The 26,690-nt window shown below is 37.8% G+C and overlaps 1 long non-coding RNA gene across 1 annotated transcript; it reads left to right on the top strand.

Moving 5' to 3' along the window:
• Positions 1–1,441: 1,441 nt before the first annotated feature.
• LOC114032648 lies at positions 1,442–24,180 on the top strand. Its single transcript, XR_003567859.1, has 5 exons — positions 1,442–1,496; positions 5,807–6,006; positions 11,237–11,474; positions 17,371–17,466; positions 23,893–24,180. It is a non-coding gene; the product is annotated as an uncharacterized LOC114032648 (long non-coding RNA).
• Positions 24,181–26,690: the final 2,510 nt, after the last annotated feature.

Genomic DNA, 26,690 nt, shown 5'->3' with positions numbered 1-26,690 from the left:
GGGGAGATAACCAAACAGCTGTGTATAGCTGTGTAGAGTGAAGATTGAACTAGGAGACCCTTGCTCCATTAGCTAAGCAAAGAGGAGAGAGAGAAATCAAAACAGACTGAAGCCAGGACATGGTAGATAGGAGTGACACTGTCCAGTTCAACTAGGTCTCTCCCCCTAATGCAGTGGTCTCCAAAGTAGCAGAAGAGGGGAAGGGAGCACCCTTTGAGGCTGTGGCCCTAAGGGGGCCAAAGTTTGACCTCAAGGGTTATGTCTCAATAGGATTAGAGGCTAAGATGTCACATCCCACCCTCCCTAGGATGATTAATTGTGAGGCTCATCTCCAACACAACCACACCTGTTTTTCACCCATTGCAGCCTTACACTCTCACACTTTACCTCTTCCCACTGTAGTCCAGCTGCAAACCTTCTTTTTAAGCTAACATAGACCTCTAAGGACAATTATAACCTAATCTCAACCAAGTATCCATAGCACTGCTGTGCCATTGGGCAAATCCTCTCTTTCCGTAGTCTCCACCAAGTATACACATAAAGACAAAAATACTTAGAGAGAAAGATGATCAAAAATTTTGGAGATCATTGCCCTAACAGGAAAATGTAAGATCTATAGAAAGAAATAGTTAAATGACTGATGAATCAGGAGCTCCGATATCAAAGGAATCCTATTCCTATGTTTATCCTTATTTCATCTACGCATGACTGGTATATTCAGAGGTGGCTGCGGGATCCTTACTTTGATACATTTGTATATCCCTCCAGCTTCCTTCATCTATTTCATTATCAAATCCCATACAACCTAGCCTTTCCAAGGCCATCCAAAGCCAACCCATACAGTTCTGGGCAGAGCTGGTTGCCTGAAACTATCATTCATGTTGCTTTGTTTTAGAGTTCATATATCCTCAGTATCTTCTGTCCAATATATCTATTCCTATACTAACAATAAGCCTCATGGTTGGATCAACTAAGTGTGAGGCTCTGTCTCTGTACTTTGAAACTCAGGACCAGATTAGCAGAAAGAAGAAAGTGATACTATTGAAAACAACGATCATAATGATTTCTGACATTTTAAGTACTTTACATGCGTTATTATCTCACTTGAGCCTCCCAAAAACTCTATGAGGTAAGTGCTACAGGTATAATAATCTCCATTTTACAGATGAGGAAATTGAGGTTCAGAGAAGTTACATGACTCATGACACATTACATATGGGGATAGAGGTTGCTATTAGTGAACCTATCACCTCATAGGGAACAAAAAACTGCAGTTGTAAGGGTGAGTAGGACGGGTGAGATTCAAACCAGCTCTTCCTGACCCTCAAATCTATCATTCTGTCCAGTAGATTACAGGGCCACTAAAGTGAAGGGGGGTTGGTGGATTGTAGGTTTATGACTAGGACAGACCTCACGAAGTCATCAAGTTCAACCCCCTCATTCTGCAGATGAAGAATGAAGACATAGTTGAGATGACCACCTTATTTGTACAAGCGGTAAGTGGCAGAGCTAAGGTTTGAACTAAGGTTCAACCTCTAACTAAATCTAACATTCTTAAAGGTCATGTTTCTAATATTTTTACTTTAAAATTGAGGAAACTGAAGTCCCTAAGAGAAGTGACAAGCCCATGGTCAGACAAATAGCAGGGCCAGGATTCAAAGCCAGGTCCTCACCAAATATAGTATGAGATTTAATTTGATAATGAAAAGACTCTACCACAATCCATAAGTGGTGGAATGAAATTAAAGCCTTTTAAATACCTGGAGTGCTACTCCCCCTCCTTCTACTCCTGCTCAAGGCCTGCTTTGGGGATAGAACATGAAGGTTAGGAGGGCTAACAAATACTTTTCAAATAGAATTTAAATGAAGCAAATACACATTTACAAGAATAGCTTGGCTATAGAGAATCATCCTCAAAGTCAGGAAGTCCAGGGTTCAAGTCCCTTTTTTGACGCATGCTTACCATATGACCCTGGATAAGTCCCTGAACATGTCAGTACTTTAAGGCAACTCTCTGAGACTCTAATTTGCAGAGAAAGTGCTAAGCTACTTAGATAGAGGGAATTCCCTCACCTGGATGCACTCTAAACAGGGAGTAGGGAACCTGCTGTAGACCAATGGAATCATAGATCCAGTCTCTATTCCTGTGCATAAATATTGTGTTGGGTTTTAAAATAAGGTATTGGTTTCTTTTAATGACTTTTCTTTTCAAGCTGCAGCTAGCTAGATGATGCTTGGCACAACCCTTCTGAGCATCAATAAATTAATGTACATCCTAGCTTTGAGACTGAACTGGGTTTTAGACACCCAGAGTGTTGAATCTTAGAGAGGGAATGTACCTAGAAAACAAGTAATTCAACCCTTATCCCGACTACAATATGCTGTCCAGCTTTCCTGGAAGCCCTCTAGCAAGGAAAAATCCAAGGACTTCCCAATGCAGCCCAGTCTACTTTCAGATATTTCTAGTTACTAGGAAGTTTGTTTTGCCTTCCATAAAGCCTATTTTTGCCTCTGAAATTTCCACACAATGCTACTCATTCTGCCCTCTGAGCCAAAGCAGATTAAGTCATATTTCCCTCCCACAAGAAACACCTTCAAATACAGTACTTGAAGACTATTAGGTGTTTCTCAACACCCTCTACCCTCAACCCAGTGTCTTTTTCCTAGGCGAATTATCCTTTAATAGTCTTCATTTGGAATTTACCACCAAAATGTCAGCCTCCCTGAACACCAGGCCCACTTGTTACCCAAGTACCTCCAGACTCCTGATCCTCCCAATGGCAAAAAACAAAAGAAAACAAAACAAAACAATGGAGGTTTGTACACTTCTCAGAGTTGTGCCCCTGCAGAACTTAATCAGAACCGCTGCTGATAAGAACATCATCTTTGAAGTTGCCCTAGAGGACCCCCTGCCCAGGGAACCCTGAAGAGTTTCCAAGGACCCCCCTTGGGGAATAGCAGGCCAGTCAATATCTCACAGCTTATGGTAGCTAAGACCACATTCCTTCTGCCTGCAAAGACCCTTACTTTCCAGCCAGGGGATTAGGTAGATGTTCTCCCTCTTGCTGAGGGAAAGAAATAGGTCAAATAAAAAATAATTGAAGATGAAGGAGATTTTCACAGTTTCAATACGCTAAGAAGATTACATGTATTCTAAGTATAATCATGATGGTAGATTTATTGCTGGTTAAGGTTCACACTGAAGTCACAAGTCACTGGAGGCAAATAGGGGTTTTAGTCCCTTCAGAGAGGCAGTAACCCCTTCTTCTTATCTTCTAGTTTCTAATTAGCTAACTTCTATCTAATTTTTATGGGATTGGAGATTTTAAAGACAAAGGAAGAAATCAACTAGGAAAAGTTTTACAGCTGGTCCATTAGATTGTATTTCCATTGGGCTGAAACCAATTGTCATATTTTATATAGCTAAAACTTTGAATAGTGCAAATTGGAATACATGCAACCATTTCACTGGATTCTTTATTCCTACTATCATTATTTGCACTAATCAAGACTAGCTGTAGTTTAATTTAGATAAAGAAGTCTTTCATTGGCTTCAATAAAATAGCACCTACTTAATGGGTGTTGAATGGAATCAAGATCATAGGTCTAGAGGTAAAAGGCATTTTAGAGGTTACTAGTCCAACATTCTCATTTTTCAGATGAAGAAACTAAGGCCCATGCACTGTGCTCTACTCAAGAGTATTTGATTTGAAAACAAAAGTTCTTAGCTTCTCATACCACTTCTACTAACCTATGTGATCTTAGCACAATTACTTGGTTTCTCTGGGCCTCAGTTTCTTTATCTGTAAAATGGAATTCAACTAATTGATTCCTAAGATCCCTCCCAATTTAGAACTCTATAAACTACTGAAATGGAATATATATATATATATATATACATATATACACATATACACATGCATATATGTATATATGTATGCATATGTATATGTAATTTTTTCCTTTAAATATATCCCTTCCCCTTACTTCCCTACTGAGAAAGTTATTGCTTGTAACAGAAAAAAAAAAGGGGAAAAAAATCCAGCAACATGACCCAAGCACATCATCCAAGTCTATACATAGCATGGAGGTCTTATTGTATCCCGTTAAGGATACAATAAGACCAGACATAAGTACTTACCAAGTAAGTAAGTGTTTTTTCTTTGTAAGACTCAACAGTAAGTGACTCCACTATGAGGTAATTTGGAAACGCTCAATTATGTAATTTACAATTCTAAAAAAATGGGTTATAGAATGTTTTTCAATTCCACTTGTTTAGATAAGAAGAATCCATTTGGTTTAAAGTATAAATAAATCCAAACAAGCTTTAAAGGTGAATTAGTATATGGCTTTGGTAATTGTCACCTTTGGGTTTAAGTCACGCTTTTAAAATGCAAAATCACCAATATCTGAATGGAAAAATCTGTCCCATTTCTTTTCTCTCCCATATTACTTACAAAGTGTTATAACAAAGAAAGGAACATTTTAGGAATAAATAATATTATTAAAATTGCTTTAGCAAAGGGCAGCTGGGTGGCACAGTGGATAGAATGCTGGCCCTGGAGTCAGGAGGACCTGAGTTCAAATCTGGCCTCAGACACTTGACACTTCCTCGATGTGTGACCCTGGGCAAGTCATTTAACCCCGATTGCCTCACAAAAAAAAAAAAATTCTTCAGTGTCAGCATATTTGTTTTTCGGAGATTCAGGCCCTGCCCCTAAAATACCCAGTGTTAATAAAACATCTTTAGGGTAGTTTGAACATAATACTTTAACACATGCTAATTTATTACAGCTACTCATACTTTGTATTTAATACTTTTCATCTTGAGTATTTCAAGGCATTTCACACATGTTAATTAAAGTTCAAGGGTTTTATATACATACATATATATAAAATTAAAAATTTGAGCTGGGGTGATATACAGCTGAAACATGCTTGAGTGGGGGAGGGGGAATAACCTTAAAATATTGGAGTTCTAAGGTTGCAATCTCATATTTAAGAGACAGTAATTTAACATGCCTTTTCATTTCATAGAGACTCTAGAGCATGATTTAGTTATTTTTTTCCCTTCTAGTTGTTTTAATAGTTGGCAAAAGAGTGGATCTGATTACTCATAATTGATAACACTTTTGCATTAAGAAAAACCAAACCATTTGCAGATATCATCCTGAATATAGCTGACCCAATAAAATTAGAGATGTGACTTACCTAATTTGAAATTAAAATTTAAATATTTATTTAAAATTAAATCATTAAAGGACAACTCATATAACTAGCCAGTCTATGCACTATGGAAACTCCACATAACTTAGCATTTCTCCCCACTTCCTTGAGGAAATGTCCTTGAAGCAGTACAGTGCAGTGAGAAAAACACAGAATTCATAGTCAAAGAATTTGTTTGAACCCTGATTTTACTTATCACATCTGAGCAAGTTACCTCTTCTGTTGTGGCCTCAGCTTCTCCTGGAAAATGAGGGGTTTGGACCAGATTGACATTTAATGATCCTTTCAGCTCTATATCTCTTGACTATATGCATTTAACCCTTTCAGAGTATACTTGTCTTCTTGATTAGTCCCTCCAATAAAGGTTTTCCCCCAGATGGAAATGAACTTCTCCTTTCACTATTTTGTTATGCTCCTCATAAGGGTCAGAATCAGCCATGCAGGCTGGTGAAAGATAGGTGGGGAGGGGTGGGAATTGGAATGGGCACAAAGGAAGTATGTTATACTTTGCCAAGAATGGATTTACCCAAGAGAGCTACTGCACTGGGGATAACCTGGTATTTTTTCACTTTTTTCTCAGTGTTGAGGCATGTGAACAAGAATCAGCAATGGCCTACTGCCCTGTAGAAACTGCCTTAGGCCTAGTTCACCTTGATTTATGGAGATGGCTTACTCAGAGAGGCAGTATATTGTACTCCGAAGAGCCCTGGCACTTGAAATCTGGAGACCTGGGTCAAGATGATAATTCAGGCACTACCTTCTACGTGGTATTATTTAAAGGTTTGTAAAACTACAATGCATTATATAAATAGATGGTGTTACAATGATGATAATGGTTATGTTTATGATAATGATTATGCTTATTGCCCAAGGTACAGGATAGAATGGAACTGAGGCTGTTGTGTTTCTCCGTCTAATGCATATCATTGCTTTCAGGATTGTTTTTTATTATATTTCATTTGATAATGAAATTTGATTTTTATAATTTTAATATAAAATAATATATTTATAATGTGTGTTTATAATATTAAATTATAATATTATATATTATATACAGTAATATTAAAATAATTAAATTAATATCTATTTATAATATATAATATTATAAATTATAATATAAATTTTATTATTATTTTTTATTGTTCATGTGAGCTATCATAATAGTCACTTTAAATCTGTGTTGTCCTTTGCTTTCCTGATTTGAACATTTAGTCACATTTAAATGTTTCCTTTATATGCTGACACTACATTTAGCTGATTTAGGATGTTCACTGTGAACAATGATAATTGATCATAAATATTTATTAACTATCTACTATGTGTAAGGTACTGTGCTAAGCTCTGGGAATACAAAAAGAGTCATAAGACAGTCATTGCCCCTCAAGGAGCCTGCAATCTAACGGGGGAGACCATACACAAACAAATATATGCAAAGCAAGCTACATACAGGATAAATAGGAAGGATATCCCACTTCAACTTCAAAGATTTATGAATTCCTCCATGTGGTTGTTCCCTTCACCAGTGCAGATTATCACTCTTCTGCACCTTAAGAGAAAGTCTTTATTTGTAACTGTGGCCAAAAATGAAAAAAAAAATCATTTCATGGTCCACCTTAAGATGAGCATCTCCAATCGTGACAAGGAGGGTCTTTGGACAACAGGCATGAAGTGTGTGTGTCTGGGCCATATTCAATTCAATAAGCATTTATTGAAGATGTTTGTGTCTGGAATTCTGGATGCTAGGGACACAAAGAGAAAAGTTAAAAAAAATCCTTGACCTCAAGGATCTTACATTCTATTGGGGGAAAACATGTATAAAGCCTTCTATATCGAGACAGATAGAATGTAAACTTCTTGAGAGCAGGGATTGTTCCATAATTTATATCTATATCTCCTGTGCCTATCACCATGTGTCACCACCGGTACCATTACCACCATCTCCCTTCAGACACTGCTGGGGACACCTAAAAACCCTGAACCCAAGAACCTTGGGAATAGCAGAGCCCTTCCAAACCACTAGACGTGTTTCTATCCCAGTGCTCACAGCCATCATTGAGGGGAGAAATCTTTGTGGAGAGGGGGTCCACCTTCCTTATCACCACCAGCAACAACTACTGACCAACTACCACTGAAGAGGTTTGCTTACAATTCCCAGAAAAACCTTAAAACTTTTAGACTCACTTATCTCTCTTTGACATCTTTCTTCCCCGGCCCCTAAAAAGAACCTGGTGACTTCAGTTTGTTTACTGGTCCCTTAAAGTTTTAGAAACTGCCTTATTTCCCTTTGAAAGCAAACTTCCCCTTCCAGCTCCCTTCATTATCTATTCTCATTGTCTGTTCAAATCACTCAGACATTCCAAACGGAAATTCTCACCTGGACCCTTTTCCAAATGGTCCACCTCCCCCATCAACTGGCTTTCCCATTGTTTTGCCTTCCTGGCCATTCCCACCCTTAATCCTAGCTAGGCGCCAGTGTTCCATTTACCCCAGCTTGCTGGCCACCCCCATCCAGATCTCCCTAGACCCCTCCTCTCCTCACCCCAAACTGCTTGGCCACTCCTTGGACCCCTCCTCCCGTCACTCCAAACTGCATGTCCCCTCCCCCAGTCTGTACTTAAGACTCACCTTTCCCCTATTCTGAGGCTGAGCTGTTCTCAAGCCTAGAAGCTGAGACCCCTCATGCCCGCCCGTCCTCATGGGCGTCAGGTGGCCTATCCACCCCAGCCCCCACTCAGACACTGAGCTTTCTAGACTGCCTCACGCAGCTCATCCTTGCGAGTGTCACCTGACCACCTTAAATCTCATTTAGATCACTGAAGTTTGGGTTTCTTTGGAGTCTGGCCTATATGCTCATCTTTAATAAACTTTTTCTCTGGCTGGAAGAAGATCTGAGTTGAATTCATTCAGGCAGATCCGCGCCGTGATCTGGGCTTTTTCCCCACCATCTTGGGGTGCCTCTGTGCATCTAAGAGCACCCCAAAACCCCCACCCTCTTCACCACCAACAGGCAGAGGAGTACAGGAGTGGCAGTACTTCCTGGACCTCAATTCCTGCTTTCAGCCCAGCCCTCACAGTTATCTTTTGGGGAGGCAACTCCTGTGGAGAAAGAGCCAACCATCCCCTCCAACTGCCAACCAGTTGCCACAAACAGGGTAGGCAAGCCAGCCTCACTGAAGCTGCAAGGCTGATACACCAAAAGAGACAGGAGAAAGCATGTGCCAAGCAAGTCAAATCTTGACCAATGCTTTGACCACCACCTCCCTTTAGATCCTAATGGTGATAGCTCAGGACCTTGAACTGAAGAGCCTCGGGAATAATGACATTAAATAATGACAATAAAGAAAAGACGTTAACATCTGCTTTACTGTTTATACCCCAAGGATCATGAAACTTTTCCTTTTAACTTATAACTCAAAACTTCCAAGTCTATTGTCTCCTTCATTAGAATATGAGCTCCTTGAGGGCAAGGAATGCCTTTTCTCTCTGTACCCCTAAAGTTTTGTTCCAACAGCCATGAAGGTAGCTGAAGCAGGCACTGGGGGTGCTTAGAGCTTGGTCAGACATCAAAGATGCCAAGGTCATCCATTGCATCCTGGACTATCACCAGTTGTCTTGACTTTTGTCTTGCCACTGGACTTTTATGACTCTGGAAGAGATAGTGAGGCTAATGACTTTGTGCAACTCTGCCTCACTTAAATCCAATTCACACATAAGTCAAGACATCACCCTGTGATGCCACTGATGAAGGACAAACAACAACAAACAGTAAGTGCCTAATAAATATTTCATTCATTCATTTATTCATGTATGGCACATAGTAGGGACTTAGTAAATGCTTGTTGATAGACAGGATCTGACAAAGCTTGCTATCTCTACACTGTGATGAGGAATCAGATTCAGCCCCCTGCCATGAGGGCCTCTCCCTCCTTCTGATTAAAGAGGTGGAGGGTAGACATCAGAGAACTCCTCCGAGATCCTCCATTTAAGGAGGGTGCCCAGGATAGCCATCTCATCATTTCCCACTGGGCTGCAGAACTTCATCATGTTCCTGCCAAGTACAACCCCCACCCCGTTTTAATGCTTCTTTTAAAGTATTGTCTTCCTCTGTTCAATTGTCTTTGAGGCAAGGACTATTTGCCTTTCTCTGTATGCCCAGCCCTTAGTACAGTGCCTGGCACATAGGAGGTACTTAATAAATGTTAACTGACTGGCTTGAGTGGATGAAGGATCTCACAACATTAAAAAAAAGTTACTACCTCATGAATGTATTTTAAGTTAACATTTTTACAATACAATCTTCGTGCAATTATGCAGCACAATACACTTAAATGCACTGGTTCAGACATAGCAAAGTTTTAAGCCAGTTGCACTAACACTTTGATTGAATAAATGTCAATAGCTATCTTGTAAATAAAAAAGGAGATCAATGAAAAAGTCAAGTACTTTATTATCACATACCAGGTATCTTTTGGCTGAAACAAATCTAGCCTTGCCTGATAAGAATCAAGGGGTAAAATTTATTGTCAATTAGGATCAGAAAAGCTTTATGTTTCTATGATGTTTCAAATTTCATGAAAAAGCTGGCAAGTTTCATAAAATAAAATAATTTCTAGAAAACAGAGCAAGAGATATGAATAATGATTTTAAATTCCAGTTTAGATTTTATGACAAAGACAGTGATAGGAAGTGTTGTATGATGGATAGCTCACTGGCCTTAGAAAGTAAAGATGGTCTGGGTTAAAGTCCAGCCTTCCACATGTACTGGATGTGCTAAGCACTGAGGATACAAAAAGAGGCAAAAAGCGGTCTCTGTCCTCAAAGAGCATACAATCTAATGGGGGAGATAAAAAAATAAACAAGGATAGTTGACATGCAGGATAAATTGGAAAATATTAGAAATATTAAATATTATATATTACATTATATATTATTAATTATATATAGTTATATATTACATATAACATTATATAATATATTATAATATATTAATATTGGAGAGATTTGGTGAGAAGTCTTTCTGTAAAGATTTTAGTGGGATTTAAAGGAAGCCAAGGAAGGCAGTAGGGAGAGATGAGGAGAGAACGTTCTAGGCATAAGGGACAGCCTGAAAAAATGCCCAGAGAAGAGAGATAGGGTGTTAGTGTGTCTTTTTTATGGAACATCAAGGCCAGTGTCACTGGATCAAAGATTATGTGGTGGGAATAAGCTACAAAAAGACTGGAAAGGTAGGTGGAAATTAGATTATGAAAGGCTTTGAGCATCAAGCAGAGAATTTTGTATTTCATCCTGGAGGTATTAGGGAGACTCAGGATTTTACTGAGTGGGAAGAAGGGCAGGGGGTGGGGGGGGGAGTGGGTGGGTGTGACCTGGTCAGACCTGTGCTTTAGGAAAATCCCTATACTGGCTGAATGGAGGGTGTATTGGAGTGATAAAAGTAACATGGAAGAGGCAATGGGGAGTAAGAAGTACTCCAGCTCCTTTTTGTATTTTGTATGAACTTTTAAAAATGTGCATGTTATTTATTCCCATTAAAATGTGAGCCCTTTGGGGACAGGGAATGGTTTTATGTTTTTGCTTTTGTTTGTGCTTAGCAAAATGCCTGACAAATAGTAAGCTTAATAAACGCTTATCGATTTCTTGATTGATTGCCTGAACATTCCTCAGTTCAGATAGCAGGGATAATTACAGACAAAAAGGTCTTGCGCAAGTATGGGACAGAATCAATATCCAAACAAGCCAAGATAAAGATGAGTTGTGGAACTAAAAGAACCATTGTTGAAATTGGAATCAAGTTCGAAAACCAGTCATTATAGCATGGTCTCAATTGGGGCTAGCGAGGGGCAAAGCCTAGAGTCCAGTCTGTGATAAGCGGGTGATTAGTATACATGAGACAGAAGTAGAGAAAGAATTAGCTCAGCTTGCCCCACTCGCTTGGTTGGTGGGTGTCTGTTATGTCTGATTTATCCTGTGAGCCCTGATTGATATCTTCTGAACTTTTTTTTTCTTTCAGAGAGAAGACTCCCACCAGGACCACTGCAGTGAGGGAGGGACGTCCAAAATGCAATGATTTGTGACTTCGACTTAAAGGAGGGTCCCTCAAACAGCTGACCTATTCTTCACAACAGCTGGACTGGGATCAGAAATAAGAGTGTAAATCCAAATGGAGGGAGTTGGTGATTAACAGTCAAGCCGCTTGGCCTCATAGCTCTGTGCCTGTTACTACCGCTGCTTGCTGTGTGCACATAAAGGTCAGTCAGTGCCTTTCCTGTAATTACCAGGCTGTGCAAGCTCATTTACAGGAGATTGTAAGGAATTATTATTCTCTATAATCCTGATCCTCATGCATGTATTTCTCTGAAATGACCTTTTTCCCTCCAATTATAACCAAATATTAATTACTAGAAATAATATTTAAATGTTATGTTAGTGGTAGGATTAGTTGAAGTTTAATAATTCCTGCTCTGGATTAGTCAATACCATGTATCGACCATAGCTCACCAAGGTCTGATAAAGTAAGAACTGATGTACTAGGCTCATATTATTTCACTAAATTTTGAGCTTTTTTTTTTTTTTTACCTAAGGAAGAATACCAGAGGAAGGGAATCTCATATTTTTATGAAATGTCATCAGCTCATTACAGATTTGGAAAGATATTTAGTCCCAAGATAAATTGCAGCTCTTCTAATTATGGGGAAAATGACTAGTGTTCATGAGAAGTTGCATGAGTTGAATTTTTGGAAATTGAGCATTTTACATATCATTAAAGGAGTTCATTTTCTCATAGGGTTAAAGCTGTAAGGGTCTTTAGAAGTTATCTAGTCCAAATACCTCATTTCACAGATGAGCAAACCAAGGACCAGGGAAGTTAAATGTTTTGTTTAAGGTCACACAGGTAGTAGTGACAGAATCAGGATTCAAACACAGATCTTTTGACTCTAATGCAGCATTTTATTTAATGCATGTATGCCTTCTTGAAAAGTAATCTATTGTCTTTGATTACCTTTTCAAAGCATTTTTTTCAGTTAAGAATAATCTATCTTCTTTCCTTTCTACCTCCCTCCTTATATGCATAGTCAAGCAAAATAAATTCCCACATTGGCCATGTCCAAACATATGACTCATTCTTCATGATGATTTCATCATCCTTCTATTAAGAGGGGGGTGACATGCTTCATCATCAGCCTTCTCGAATCATAATTGGCCTTGTCATTCATCAGAGTCTTTCAGATCCATTTATCTCTACAGCATTATAGTTATTTTATAAAAAAAAAATCATTCTTATGGGGTTGTTTTGCTTCACTTTGTGTAACTTCTGACAGATCTTCCAAACTTTCTCTGAAACCATCCTTTTCACTGTTTTTTATAGCACAATATTATTCTATTATATTCATATATCACAATTTATTTAGACATTCTCAAATTGATGGACACCTCCTTAGTTTCCACTTCTTTGTTACTGAAAAAAAAATATTGCTCTAAATAATTTTGTCATATGGTTTCTTTTCCCTGATTTACTTTTTAAGAAAAGTGTGGATCACTTAGTGGGGGAAAAAAAACAAAACAAAACAAAAACCCCACAAAAACAAAACAAAACAAAACATTAGATTGGAAGACAGAACACTGAGGTTCTAGATCTCTGCTCATCCACAAAGTAAATAAGTTACTGCGTCCTCTGGGCCTGGACTCTTCTGTAGAATAAAGAAAGCGGGTTAGTTGATCTCTAAGCTTCTGCTCATGCTAAGATTCTGTGAAAAAAAAAAGATAAATCTAAGTTTTGGTATATTAAGTGGGTTTGGAAGTGATATTCTTACACTAGAGATACTAACAGAAAACTTCAGTGCAGTTTTAAGCTTTGACATTTAAGCTTTGATCATTTAAGCTTTGACAAACATGAAATATATCTAGGAGGTTAGCATTGTTTTAATTTTTCTGCAGCTGTATTTGGATAGGCCAAAAGAGCTAATGAAAACATATACTAAGGCATGGAGTGATTACACTGTGCCTTGGTGAGGAGATGTATTCATAGAAATGAAACTAGATCTCTGAACTATTTCCCAATAACAAATTCAAATAATTTTGTAGTCATATTGCTTTATGAAATAGGGGTTTCAGAAGACAATGGTAGATTTGGGATGTGAATAGCTAGTTTGGAAGATGTTGCCTGAAAACAAGACAGGACAAAATATATTTGTGTACACATATACACATATATTTCTATACACACATGCACATAATTTGATCAAGAAGGCTTTAACTTGAAAGGAAAAGGAAGAAGAAAAAAAACTACCTATGCATATATACCACTAGAAAATCAGCAATACATCATAAGGAGAAGAAAATCAGTAGAGGTACCTGTTAATTTAGAAGAGATGACATTCAAAAAAAGACAGCAATAAAACCCTTAGACGTGTACACAAAGGAATAAAGAACAAGCTATGAGCAAGGAATGCAAGGAAGCAAATTTTATTTCGTATGTATCACTAAGGCTTGCTAAGATAGGAGTTATTGGAATATGATTTTGAAAAAGTATGTTATTCAAAATAAGTAGAATAGATAAAGAGTGCAAGTAGTATTGTATATTTAAAATCTGTGCCATGAAATCTAGAAACCAGAAAAGAAAAGCATGGCGGAGAGCACTTGAGTAAAGAGAGAAACAGAATCAATATTGTTGAAGGAGTATATCATAGATCATAGGTGTCAAACACTTCCTAGAGAACAAGACTAAAATGTCATTGGGAAATGTCAAACAAAATAAATACAAATACAGTACAGCACAGATAATGTTACTTTGTAGTTTTCTAAGTCAATATGTAGCAGACATTTGTTTTTCATTTGAGTTTGACTCCACTGCTATAGACCACCTGTACAGAGTAAGAAATAGATGTGGAGTTTAGGAATCAGATGGTACAGAAAGAGGATATAGTAGTGATTGGAGATTTTAAATCTCATGCTATCTGCTAGAACATTCCTCGTATTAAAAGAAGAATAGCATTAATAAATTCTTCTCTTGCCTAAGTGATAATTTCATCTTCTAAAAGGTGGAGGGAGTAACAAGAGTAGCTATTCTGTACCTAATTAAATAAGAAGAAACTGGCTACTGAAGTATAAAATGTGAGAACCATAGAAACAAATTACCACCCCATTTTCAAATGCATGGTTGTAAAGGAAAAGAAGGCTGGGAATAATTGGGCATGCAGCCCAGAGGACATTGGCAGGTTGCCGTAGCCTAAAACTTTGCAGATGTCATCAGCTGAAAAAGGATCGGAAGCTCTCAAGAATGAAAATCTAAAGATGCAAACAATAATTATAATATGGAGGATAATGGGGGACCTATTTAAAAAATAATTGTGGGTGCACTGAGTGAAAGCTTGGGATGTGCCAGACTTGCTGCCTAAGCAAGTAAGACAGTGCCTCCCCTCAAGAAACTTATATTCTAAAAGGGGAAGACAAAATACATAAAGGGAGGTTAGAGTTGGAAAGTTGGTTGGGAGAGGGGAAGCAAGGGTAGATGTATAGACATGGTTTGGAAATGGCCCAGAAGTGGTATGGTACTGGTAAGGCACAGGTAAGGAACAAGTAACTGAGCTTTAGAGAGGTTAAGTGATTTGCTTGACATCACTCAGTTAGTAAATGATGTAGAGAGGAATGAAACCCATATGTCCTGACTACTATTGACAATGTCCTTTAATGTCCCTTTTCATTACACCATGTTTTCCCAGGATGGATAACACTATCTTCTTCTTAAGTAATTTTCAAAGTCCATACCTGATCTTATTATTAACCTCCTCTTTTTCAAGTATATTCCAATTTTTAAAGACCATCTTTTTTACTTGTCTTTCCTTTCTCTTACAAGAATGTAAGCATTCCCTTTGGTCTGTGACAGATAGTCTACCATAATAAATGCTGTGGTCTTGGGAGAGCCAGAGGGTTCAGGCCAGCATGGGAAAGTCTGAATTGTTAATCTTTAGGTGGCAAAAGAAAAGGACCTATATGTTCTAAAATATTTATGGCAGCTCTCTTTGTGGTGGCAAAGAACTGGAAATTATGGGAATACCTGCTAATTTGGGAATGGCTGAATAAGTTGTGGTATATGATTGTGATGAAATACTACTGTGCTTTAAGAAATGATGAGCTTGATGGTCTTAGAAAAACATGGACAGACTTGCATGAAATAATGCAGAGCAAAATGAGCAGAACCAAGAGAACATTGTATCTAGTAAAAGTAGTATTGTTTTAAGAATAACTGAGTGAATAAGTCATTCTGACTATTATAAATACCCAAATTAACTTCAAAGGACATATGAAAAAAGCCATTATCTACATCCAGAAAAAGAACTGATAAATAGAAGTATGTATAGAATGATTTTACATATATATCCATATTTGTGTCTAATGGGAGTCATCTCTCTAGGATGGAGGGGATGAAAAAAAGGAAAAGAAAAGAAATCTATATGACAATTTTATTATATATTTAAAAGGAATAGCAAGTTGTACATAAGAGATTGGCAGTTTCATGTGCAATCATTTAAAAAAATTATACTATGTTATGCAAATGTTTGTTTTATTCCATAAATTAAAAATAAAATTGAAAAACAATCTTTCATTTATGTGGGCCAAGAAATAAGAGGTAGGTCTTGTGCATCAGGAGGGCCAATTACAGGAGTGACAAGCAAGAAGTACAAACCAAACAGGGCACAAAATACTTAACAACAATTTTTTAAAAAATTTTTAAATTTATTGACTTAATAGAATTAACCATATAACATTTCATATAAAACACTTTTAGTAACAAATTGTTAGTGGGATCCAAAATGCAAGTAGGAAATTCAGTTCAAGGTCACATTAAAGTTTCAAGAAAGTCAGTATTTCACAAGGCCTAAGTTTGGACAAGAAAATCATCCGCTACTTGTCATGCTTAATAGAGTTTGTCTTTTGCAAAGCACAGTGATGTCCTTTCAAGTCCAGGGAGGTGGTTGGTTGTTGTCCTTCGTTCTCAAAGAAGACCAACATAACATCACTATGCTAGAGTGAAGTTTCAGTGTGTCTGACTCTGGCTGATCAGAGCAATACGAGCTCAGAATGTCCTACCACAGGTGGGGCATGAATAGTTCATGTGAATATTGGGGTGGATTCTTTAAATTTGCACATCTCACGTTTCTTTTGAGCGACTTCAATTCTGCTTTGCTCATAGAGGACAGCACCTTCTCTGATGTGGGCATGCCATGCTGAGTGGTCCTGTGACAGTTTCTCCCATGTCACACAATAAATTCCAAAGTTCTTTTTTTAATTGACTACTAATTTTAATGAATAAATGACAATGATTATTTTACTGTAAGTGTGTGGAAGTTTGCTTAATAGAGAATTCTGGTCAGTTGCATATCATGTACTATGGAATGTCAGGCTATAGTCTATTAAAAATCATTTGGGCAACTTCAGACAGATAGCAGTATAATCAGCATAAAAAGTGATCCCCCCCCCTTTCTTTGTCTAAGAATGGTATTTATGTCTTTTGAACTTCTGCTAGGTTGTAATCTTAGCAATCAGTTACATTTTCCTCCTGGTGAATAAACCAGGACCATCTAAACATATCCTGAATATGATTAGTTACATATGACCTATTATAATTTCATTAAGCATTCTTTTCTATCTGCTGCTTAAGTAACAAATACATTCTTTTATGTAGCTGCCAATTAAACATGTATATTTTATATTTTAATTGGCTAAGAATAAGTTAAGCAGTCATTGTCCTTTATACTCAAAGAGGACCAAAGTGACATCATGTTGTTAATTGTCGCAATTTTAGAAGTGTAGACAATTTCCATGATCCAAGTACATAGGTCTCTGAAACTGATGAAATATCTAATGACTCTAATCAATGCAGATCATCTGATCATTTGTTATGTAAGTCCAATTCCAAAGTTCTGAAGAGAGACCTTGAGACTGTCCTTGTATCACTTCTTCTGACCACCATGTGAATGCCTGCCCTGTATGAGTTCTCCATAAAATAGTCTTTTTGACAAGCATACATTTTGCATTCAAACAATGTGGCCAGCGCATTGGAGTTGTGCTCTCTGAAGCAGAGTCTGAATGCTTGGCAGTTGAGTTCGAGAAATGACCTTAGTGCCTGTCATCTTCTCCTGCCAGGTGATCTTCAGAATCTTCCTAAGACAATTCAAACGGAAGCACTTCGGTTTCTTGGCATAGCGCTGGTTTCATGTTTCACAGGCATGCAACAATGAGGTAATGCTAACTGAAACCTCCTAATTCCACTATATGCACTTCATCTATGGACAATTCCCTATTTCTCCAGGCATTTCTGACACTGGGCACTTTGATGTCAAATGAAACTCTTTTAAGGTCTGACAGGGGTGGCCTTGTTCCAGAGGGATGTGCTAACTTAAAGCTAAGTTGAGTGTCAATGACATATTCTTCATATCATGACATGATAAAGATGACCTTCCTGAAGTCAAAGAGGTGAGAGATGGGGAGAGGATGATTCGCTTATTCTTTTCATAAATTTCCAAAATAGAACATTTATTTTCGATGTACTAAGGCTACTCTGGCCAAGGATTAAAAAGTGGGGTACTCGTAAATCTTAACTCTGAAAACCTAAGCCTCAGCAAGAGTTCAGAGAGTTAGTACAGCCACTTCAGTAAACTGTGGAGATGTATATTTTTTAATTACCTAATTCCTTGGCCTGAACTCACATATGCAAATTAGAGCTAATTAGAATCACGAGACTTAAATACTGCCTGCTGAGCACTGCTGTGTGTTTTATTAAATATCCACATGCTGACACCAGGTACAAAGAAGTACACTCAGCTGACTTCAGTGAATTACCAAAGCTTGCCTATGTAACTATCAGAGAAACACTCACCAAATAGTTAATTGGTTAGATCTATTTTCATTGTCCAAAAGGAAGGAATCAGTGATTGTTCAGTGGATTAGGCCTTGGAGTATTTCAGTAGATCAGTGAAAGATGTTTCCAGAATGGAGAACTGCAACAGTTCTTACATGACAGGTTCTCCCCACTCAGAGAGCCACAATCCAAGCCTTTATCACATCTCTCTTAGACTACTGTAATAGTCTAGTTGGTCTCCCTGCCCTCAAGCTCTCTCCTCTCCAATCCTCCCACATTTGGGCTGAGGTGATATTCCTACAACACAATTGAGACCATGTCACTCCCCTTCTCAAGAAGCTTTAACCTCTCCTGATTGCCTCTAGTACCATAATGCTGTTAAAACATTCAGCATTTCAAGCTGATTATACATGACCATTCCTCATGCACTTTTAATTCCAGCCAAACTGGCCTGCCTTATTATGGTTCTGCTACACAATTTTCCATCACCTATCTTTGAGCTTTGCATAAGTTTTCTTCCATTTCTAAAATGTTCTCCCTCCTTACCTCTGCCTTTAGGAGTCCTTAGCTTTCTTACGGGTCACTTCAAGCACAAACCTACTGAACTCTGAGTCCTCACTGTGGCTTGGGACTACCCTCAATTATCAAGGGTTATGTCAGCAGAGCCTAAGCACTAGACAGTGCTGCATATTGAAAAGTCTTCACATATATTCCCGACAATCAAATCTATCTATTTTCTGAGGATTGCCGTAGCAAAGTACAAAAAGGCTCTTGACCAATAATCTAACCATTTGGAGATGAATTCTTTGGCCAAGGCAATCCATAAAATAAAGAAAAATAAAAATTGCCTTGAGTCCTGTGTTACTCCTTTCTACTTCTCCAGTGACAGTGGAACAGTGGGGTGGGGGGAGGGTGGGAAGGAGCCTAAAGCTGCAATGAATCACATGGATTTAAAATTATCTATGAATTTTAATTTGATTAGAGGCACTCCAAATGTGAGAGTCTAATCCAATGATCAACTACTGGTCATAATACTAGAGGAACTTAATCATATCAGTCTCACCATTTGCAGCACAAAATGAAACCATAAGACAGAAGAAGGTTGCATCTAAGTGAAAGAGTAGCTCACAGATTCTCTGTGAAGAGGCAAATGAAGAAATTAGCAGAATTTGTCCCATTTCATGGGGCATTTTGGTTATCTCATATTGCTGAGTGCATAGAAAACACAGGCAAAAAGACTGCTGTAAAAATAATTGTACTAATTCTTCAAACCGTATTGCAGAGAATGCCCGAATACAGAAATTCTACCAAGAACTTGATGAGGTCCCCCAGGTTAAACTAACCTTGGCTTTGATGAAGAGGAAGCATAGAAGAGTAGATAGAGAGCTTGATGTAAACAGGGGTAGACTGTCAAGGACTCTCTCTGGCACTTAATGTTGTATGATTCTGGGCACTTAATCTCTCAACCCCCCAGCAACCCTTTAAGACTCTAAAGTTCAGAGTATTGGTAGTGGGAAATTACATCACCAGGAGCTCCACATCCTGATAAAATCACAGTTCTATATCTAACTTTGACTAACCTCCTACAATTCCTCTCACCCCTCCCCCAAAAAAACACCTTTAACACTAAATGACATAAATACAAAGATAGGAATATGTAAGGAGAGTGGGAGATGGGGAAAGCAAGAGAATAAATATTTATTAAGTACCTACTAAGTGCTAGGCACAGTGCTAGTATAAATATTGTCTTATTTGATCCTCACAACAATCCTGTGGCATTATCCAAATTTTACAGTTGAGGAAACTAAGGCAGACAGAATACATAGAATATACTCCTCCTGCACAATACCGTAACATTGTATGTATAAACCTGGAATTTTATGTGCATTGTTATGTGCACATGTCTAATTGTTTCACTGGATGAAAAATTAGCATAGACAGAAAAGATTGAGAGAAAGGCAAATAAAATGATCAAGAGATTTTTGTATAAGCATAGACTAAAAATATAGGAGTCAAGATGGAGGTGGGATATGTTCCAAGTCTTTAAATCATTATGGTTACTGTTTATGATTGCTATGGAGGATAATAAGTGTGGTGGCACAAAGAGCTCTTCAGCTAAAGGGTACATGGAGGAAACTGTGGGAGTGAGTCATAGCCATACTCAGCCAGGCTTCAAGAATTCCATGTAGCTACAGATTGGGGAGTGTAGCAAATTGAAATTCTCTTTTCTATCCAATATCCTGATCTTCACGTGGAACCAAATTCTCAATTACTCAATCCCACACTTTGACTTCTGCTAGCTCAGACTTACAGAGAGAGGAAAAAAAATTGAGAGATAGAGTGCTTATTCATGATCCATATTTTCCAGAGGCAGCTAGGTTCTTCTCCTGCCTTGTTTCACATCCTTCAGACATCTTCCCCCACTATTTTCTTCTCTTCTCAAATCTTGTATGAAGTACAAGATTCTCTTCTCCAAGACAACCCTTTTACCTGTACCCTTTGTCCTATCCCATCCTATATTCTCTAGAACACTACCCTTTCTAGAACACTACCCTATTCTCTTATCTACAAATTACCCCTACCTAGTGACCCCTTTCTTGCTGCATACAAACACATCCATGTCTTCCCCATCCTTAAAATACAAAACAAAACAAACCAATAACAACAACAAAAACCCTTCACTTGATTCCTAACTTCTGTGCCTTCATTTCATCTCCCTCCACTCTCTTCTAAACCTTCCACAATTTGGCTTGTAATCTTTCATCACTCAACTGAAACCATTCTGTCCAAAGTAACCAATGACCTCAAGTATAAAGGCCTTTTCTCGGTTTTCATCCTTTGTGATCTCCCTGAAGCATGTGACCTTGTGGATCACCCTCTCCTCTTGGACATTCTCTCTTTTCTAGGTTTTCATGATATTATTCTTTCTTCCTAACTGTTTGATGATTCCTTCTCAATTTTTCTTGTTCAGTCATCATCCATATCATCATACCAAGGCTCTGTCCTAGGCTCTCTTCTCTTTTTGGTCTTTATTATAACATTGAGTGATCTCATTAGCTCCTATAAGTTCAACTACTTGCAGATGATTCTCAAATCTATATATCTAGCCCTAATATCTCCCTTGAAATTCAGTCCTATATCACCAACTATCTTGCTTTTACTTAATTAAATGTTAATTTTTCCAATCAACAAAAATCCACCTTCTTCTCCCTCCCCAATCCAATTGAAAATGAAAGAAAAACAAATCCCCATTATAAACACATGTAATCAAATAAAGCAAATTTCTACATTAGCTATGTCCAAAAGACTATATATCTATATGTTTTTGTGTATACATTTTATATATAGGCACACAAATAGGCATATAAGTATACATATATACACATATATATGTATAATTCTACATTCTGAGTCTTCCACCTCTCTGTAGGAGGTGGTATTTCATTATTAGTCCTCTGGAACTATTGTTAGTCATTATGTTGATCAGAGCTCCTAAGTCTTTCAAAGTTATTTCTCTTTACAAAATGTTTTAATTGTATGAATTGTGCCCCTGGTTCTTTTCACTTCACTGTCCATAAGTTTGTACAAGTCTTCCCAGGTTTCTCTAAAACCCCCTCATCACTGTTTATAGTGCAATACTATTAGATTACATTTATATACCATAACTTATTCAGCCATTTCCCAATTAATGAGCATTCCCATTGTTACCTAAGAGAGATATGAATATTTTTGTACATTCTTTAGCCTTTGCATTCCCAATAAATGTTTATTGAATTTTTTATAGCAACAGTAATAATGAAAATATTCTATTACTGAAAGGAAGCACAACATAATGAATAAAAGGCCAAGAATGGGGTAGGAAAGACCTGGGTTTGGGTCTTTTTTCTGACACATGTTGACTCTCATTCAACCTCTCAGTGTCCCACAGCAATTCTCTAAATGATCAGGTAACAAATGAGTTCCTGATATGTATCGGTGAAGGGGAATTTCTGCTTAGGGAGTTCCCCATCCCACATGAAATTCTAGGTCAGGGCAAAAAGAAAAATCTAATATTATCTTCTAGGATAGCAGATGAGGGGAAAAACTTTTTTGAAAAGGAGGACTTGAAATCATCTGGTACTTTTTATTTTTTATTCCAGTTATTTCCATTACTTTTCCCCTCAGAGTGATCCCCCCACCATTGGTATGTCTGAAAAATACCCTCAAAATAACTGTGAATAATTACATTGTAAGGACTTACCCTTCTCCTTTCTCCATTGCCAAAAGCCCAAAAAATAATTTGTAATGGTGTATTAATAGCAGTAGATGGTATGATAACTAATCAGAGGGAAAAGGCAGAGCAATTCAACTTTTGTCTTGGTTTTATCTGAAAGGAGAATGACATTAACAATAGAAATAACAGAAAAGAAAAGTCCACCGCAGGGAGTTGAAACTTAAAATAAGAAAGGAGGAGATAAGAGAACACTTAGTCTTTGATGAAGTCAAGTCACCCAGCCCAGATGAAGTACATCCTCAAGTCCTGAAAGAACCGAAGAGTAATTGATGAGCCTCAGTCAGTGCTATTTGAAAGATCATGGAAAATAAAAGTGACATCATGAGATTGGAGAAAAAATGTCCCAATTTTTAAAAAATGAAAGAGAACAGAATTTGTGAACTATAAGTTAGTGATATTTAATTCAATTTCCGCTAAAAAATTCAGAGCAGATTATCAAAGAAATATATGCTAATCATCTAGAAAGGGAAACAGTGATTCTAAAGAACTAACTTGGATTCATCAAGAACAGATCATGCCAAACTAACCTCAAATCATTTATTGATAGGATTACTAACCTAACAATGGAGGAGAAATTATGTTTACCTGAATTTTTAGCAAAGCTTTTGCTAAAGTATCACACTTGTGGAAAAGGTAGAGAGATGTGGATTAGATAATAATGCAAAAAGATGAATTCACAACTGGTTGGATGCTCAGATTCAAGAGTAGTTGTTAATAGTTCAATGTCAATGTGGCAGGAGGTCTTCAGGGGACTACATAAGGCATCGATGTTTAGCCCTTTGCTACATAACATTTTTTCCATGACTTTCCATGCCTTCAGATTTGCAAGACACAAAACTGTAGGATATTGTTAGCACACTGGTTGACAGATTGCAGAAGAATCTTGATAGGCTAGTGCATTGGACTGAATTTAATAAGATAAGATTCAATAAAAGAGATGAGAGAAGAGGGAGAGGAGAAGTGAAACAAAGAGAAGAGAAGAGAAGTAATGTCAGAGATGACTTTTTGGAGGTGGTGGAATATGAGTTGGTTCTTGAAGGAATGTCCAGACTTCAACAGATGGAGCTGAAGGAAAGTCTAGTCTAGGCTTGGGCAATGATATAAGCAAAGATAGGAAAGGTCAGAAAGAGAGCAGGGGTAGGTGATAGTCTAGCTTGGCTAAGACGAAGACGTCATAAAAGGAACAATACTGAATCAGCCCGGACAGGCTGACAATGAACCTTTTGTCTGTCATAAAGGACCAGAGTACCAGAGTAGTTAAGTTCAGAGAAGATCATGAGTAGATTTTCACCAACTCCCCCTGAAAGCATACAATTATAAAACTCAAAGATTGAACAACTTTATTTATAGTTCAAAGAAAACAAATAAAGTAGACAACATAGCTCATGGAAAATCATATTACCTATCTAGGAACAATAGTTGCCAGAGGTCAGTAAAGACAGTCATTTATAGTCATCCCATGAATAGGCATCCAAGTAGACATTGCCTCAAATGTGGCTTCTCAGGATGTATCTCCTATTGTGTTTTTCCACAGGCACATCGAGTACACAGGGTTGCTTTGCTTAATCATCTCTTCTTGAAGTTCCTCAACTCTCCTGCAAAGAAGTTCTCTGACTATAGTTGTTTACCTAAAGCTTCTCATATCATCATTTGAAGTTCTCAGCAGCCACTATGGCTCCTCCCGCAGCTCCCCATGGCATCCAGCAGGTGGTATCCTCTGTCTTCCTCTGCAGCTCTCAACCAGCAGTATCCTAGTACTATATTGAAGCTCCATAAGTAAAACTTCCCCTCTGTTCCATAGCTGGAGGAAGGACAAAATTCCCAAAAGGTACCTCCTGCCCACACCAGCTTTTCCCATATATCAAATAGTTAAGTAGAGCCCCACCATTCCACACCTACCCACCACCACCACAATGGGCTAGTATCCAACTGGAACCAACTCAGCTGCTTTATTTAAATTACCCAAGTCTCTTTCTCTTGGATATCCAAGGCAGGGGGATGGGATGAGGTAAGAGCTCAGCACCACTCTGTCACTGATGAAATAAAGAAGAGAAAATGCTGCTGTCCTGACTATACATGAGATACATAGTAGAAATGCTGAGCTGGAATGTATGCTAACTGAAGGTCAGGAAGTTAAGTAATTTATAGTCAGTTAGTGGTAAAGCTATTACTGGAACTCAAGATTTGACTCCAAAGCCAGTGCTCTTTCCATCACATCATCTTGCCTTTACTTAGACAGATCTCATTGCTAAATAGAGAAGGTGGCTAAGTGATAGAATTTTTGGATAATGTAGAGTGATATAAACAATGTAGACGATGTAGAGCAGTGAAAGAGTATTGTCTTGTAGTCATAAGACCAGCCCCAACACATTGTAGAAGTGTCACCCTGAAAAAATCAAGAGAGTTGTTTTCCATCATATCCAATTCTTTGTGAGACCATATTTGGAGTTTACTTATCAAAGATATGAGAGTGGTTCGCCATTTCCTTCTCTGGCTCATTTTATGGATGAGGAAACTGAGGCAAATAGGGTGAAGTGACTTGTCCAGGGTTTCACAACTAATTAATGCCTGAGGCAAGATTTGAACTCAAGTGTTCCTGATTCCAGGCCTGGTGCTCTATCCACTGCTATGGTAAAAAAAGAATAAGCTTCTCTAAACCTTAGCTTCTCTACCTATAAAAATGGCAAGAGTAAAAATAATACTATGTATCTTAGAAGATTATTGTGAGAAAGTGCCTTGTAAACCATTATTTGTTACAGTGGAAAAACCACTGGATCTGGCATCAAAGGACCTGAGTTAGGATCTCAGTTCAGCTGCTATATTTCCCTTACCTGTATGATTTAGGGTAAGCCACTTTCCATCTCTGTGTCTTAGTTTCCTCACCTTTAAAATGGGGAAGTTGAACTTGGTGACCTCTAAGTTCTCTTCAAGCCCCAAAGTTATGCTTCTATGAAATGGTATAAATGTGAGCAATTTGTGGAGTGCCAGGAAGAGCTAAAAAACAATCTCTCTGTCTGGAATTCTACCATTTCATATTAATCTCTTTGGATCTTAGAAGTTTTTTCAGCTTGTACTATGAAGGGTCAAAAATTTAAACCCATAACATATTGGATAAAAAGGGGGAGATTTGTCAATAACACTGAGAGCAAGATGAGTCTGAGCGAAGTACCTAGGATTCTCCTTTCCCATTTTGGCCTGGGACTGACTCTGTGTGCAACCATATATATGTAAAAAAAGCCTTGCCTTCACTTTCAAAAAGTTACGTAAGTTCAGCTTAACTTACCAAACAAAATTACTGCTTTTTTTCCCAGAATATTCCAATACAGAACATTCCAAATACATAATTTACTTCCCTCCCTCCTTAATGATCTATAGTCACGTGCTGTTCTGAAACCTTCATTAAATACTTTACAGTTTCATTATTGCCAAATTGAATAGAAATTGGATTGAATGACTCACTCTTTGCATTGAGTAATTATGTCATTTTGGGCAGCAAGAACATTGATAGGATCATAAGTGTAAGATCTGGGAGGCACTTTGGAGATAATTGAGTCCCACCCCATCGTTTTACAGATTAGAAAACCTGAGGCCCAGGGATGGGACATGACTTATGAAAAGTCACACAGCTAGTAAGTAGAAGAGCTAGAATTCAAATCCAGGGCTTCTAACTTAGAAGCTAATACAGGGCAATAGAAAGAGGACTGGATTTGGAATCAAAAGAACTGGGTTCAAATTCCAACACTTACTACCTGTATGACTTTGACAAGCCACTCAACTTCTGTTAACTTCAATTTATTCTTTTGTAAAATGAGAGCGTTGGTTAGGATGACTTGTAAGGTTCTTTCTAGCTCTAAATCTATGATTGTGTAACTCAAAATCTTGATTCCTCCCACAATGTGCATGATCCTCATACAGAATGTCCAACCCTATTGTGCTATAAGAAATGATGAGTAGGTGGACTTCAAGAAAATAGGGAAAGAGTTATATGAACTGATCTGAGTGAAGTGAGCAGAACCAGGAGAACATTGTACACAGTAACGGCTGCATTATATGATGACTAACTTTGATAAATTTATCTCTTTTTAGCAATGCGAAGATCTAAGACAACTCCAAAAGATTCATGATGGAAAATGCTGTCCACATCCAGAAAAAGAACTATGGAGTCTGAATGCAGATAGAAGCATATTATTTGCTTTCTCCCTCTCTCTCTTTTTTTGTTTCTTCTTTCTTGTGGTTTCTCCCATTGGTTCTAATTCTTCTTTACAACATGACTAATGTGAAAATAGGTTTAATATGAATGTATATGTTGAGCTATGCATATATCAATTTACA

Source organism: Vombatus ursinus, unplaced genomic scaffold, assembly GCF_900497805.2.
Source record: "Vombatus ursinus unplaced genomic scaffold, bare-nosed wombat genome assembly UNPS02005659.1, whole genome shotgun sequence".
Classification (NCBI taxonomy): Eukaryota; Metazoa; Chordata; class Mammalia; order Diprotodontia; family Vombatidae; genus Vombatus; species Vombatus ursinus.
The sequence above is the reverse complement of the archived record's forward strand: the minus strand, read 5'-3'. Positions and strand labels throughout refer to the sequence as shown.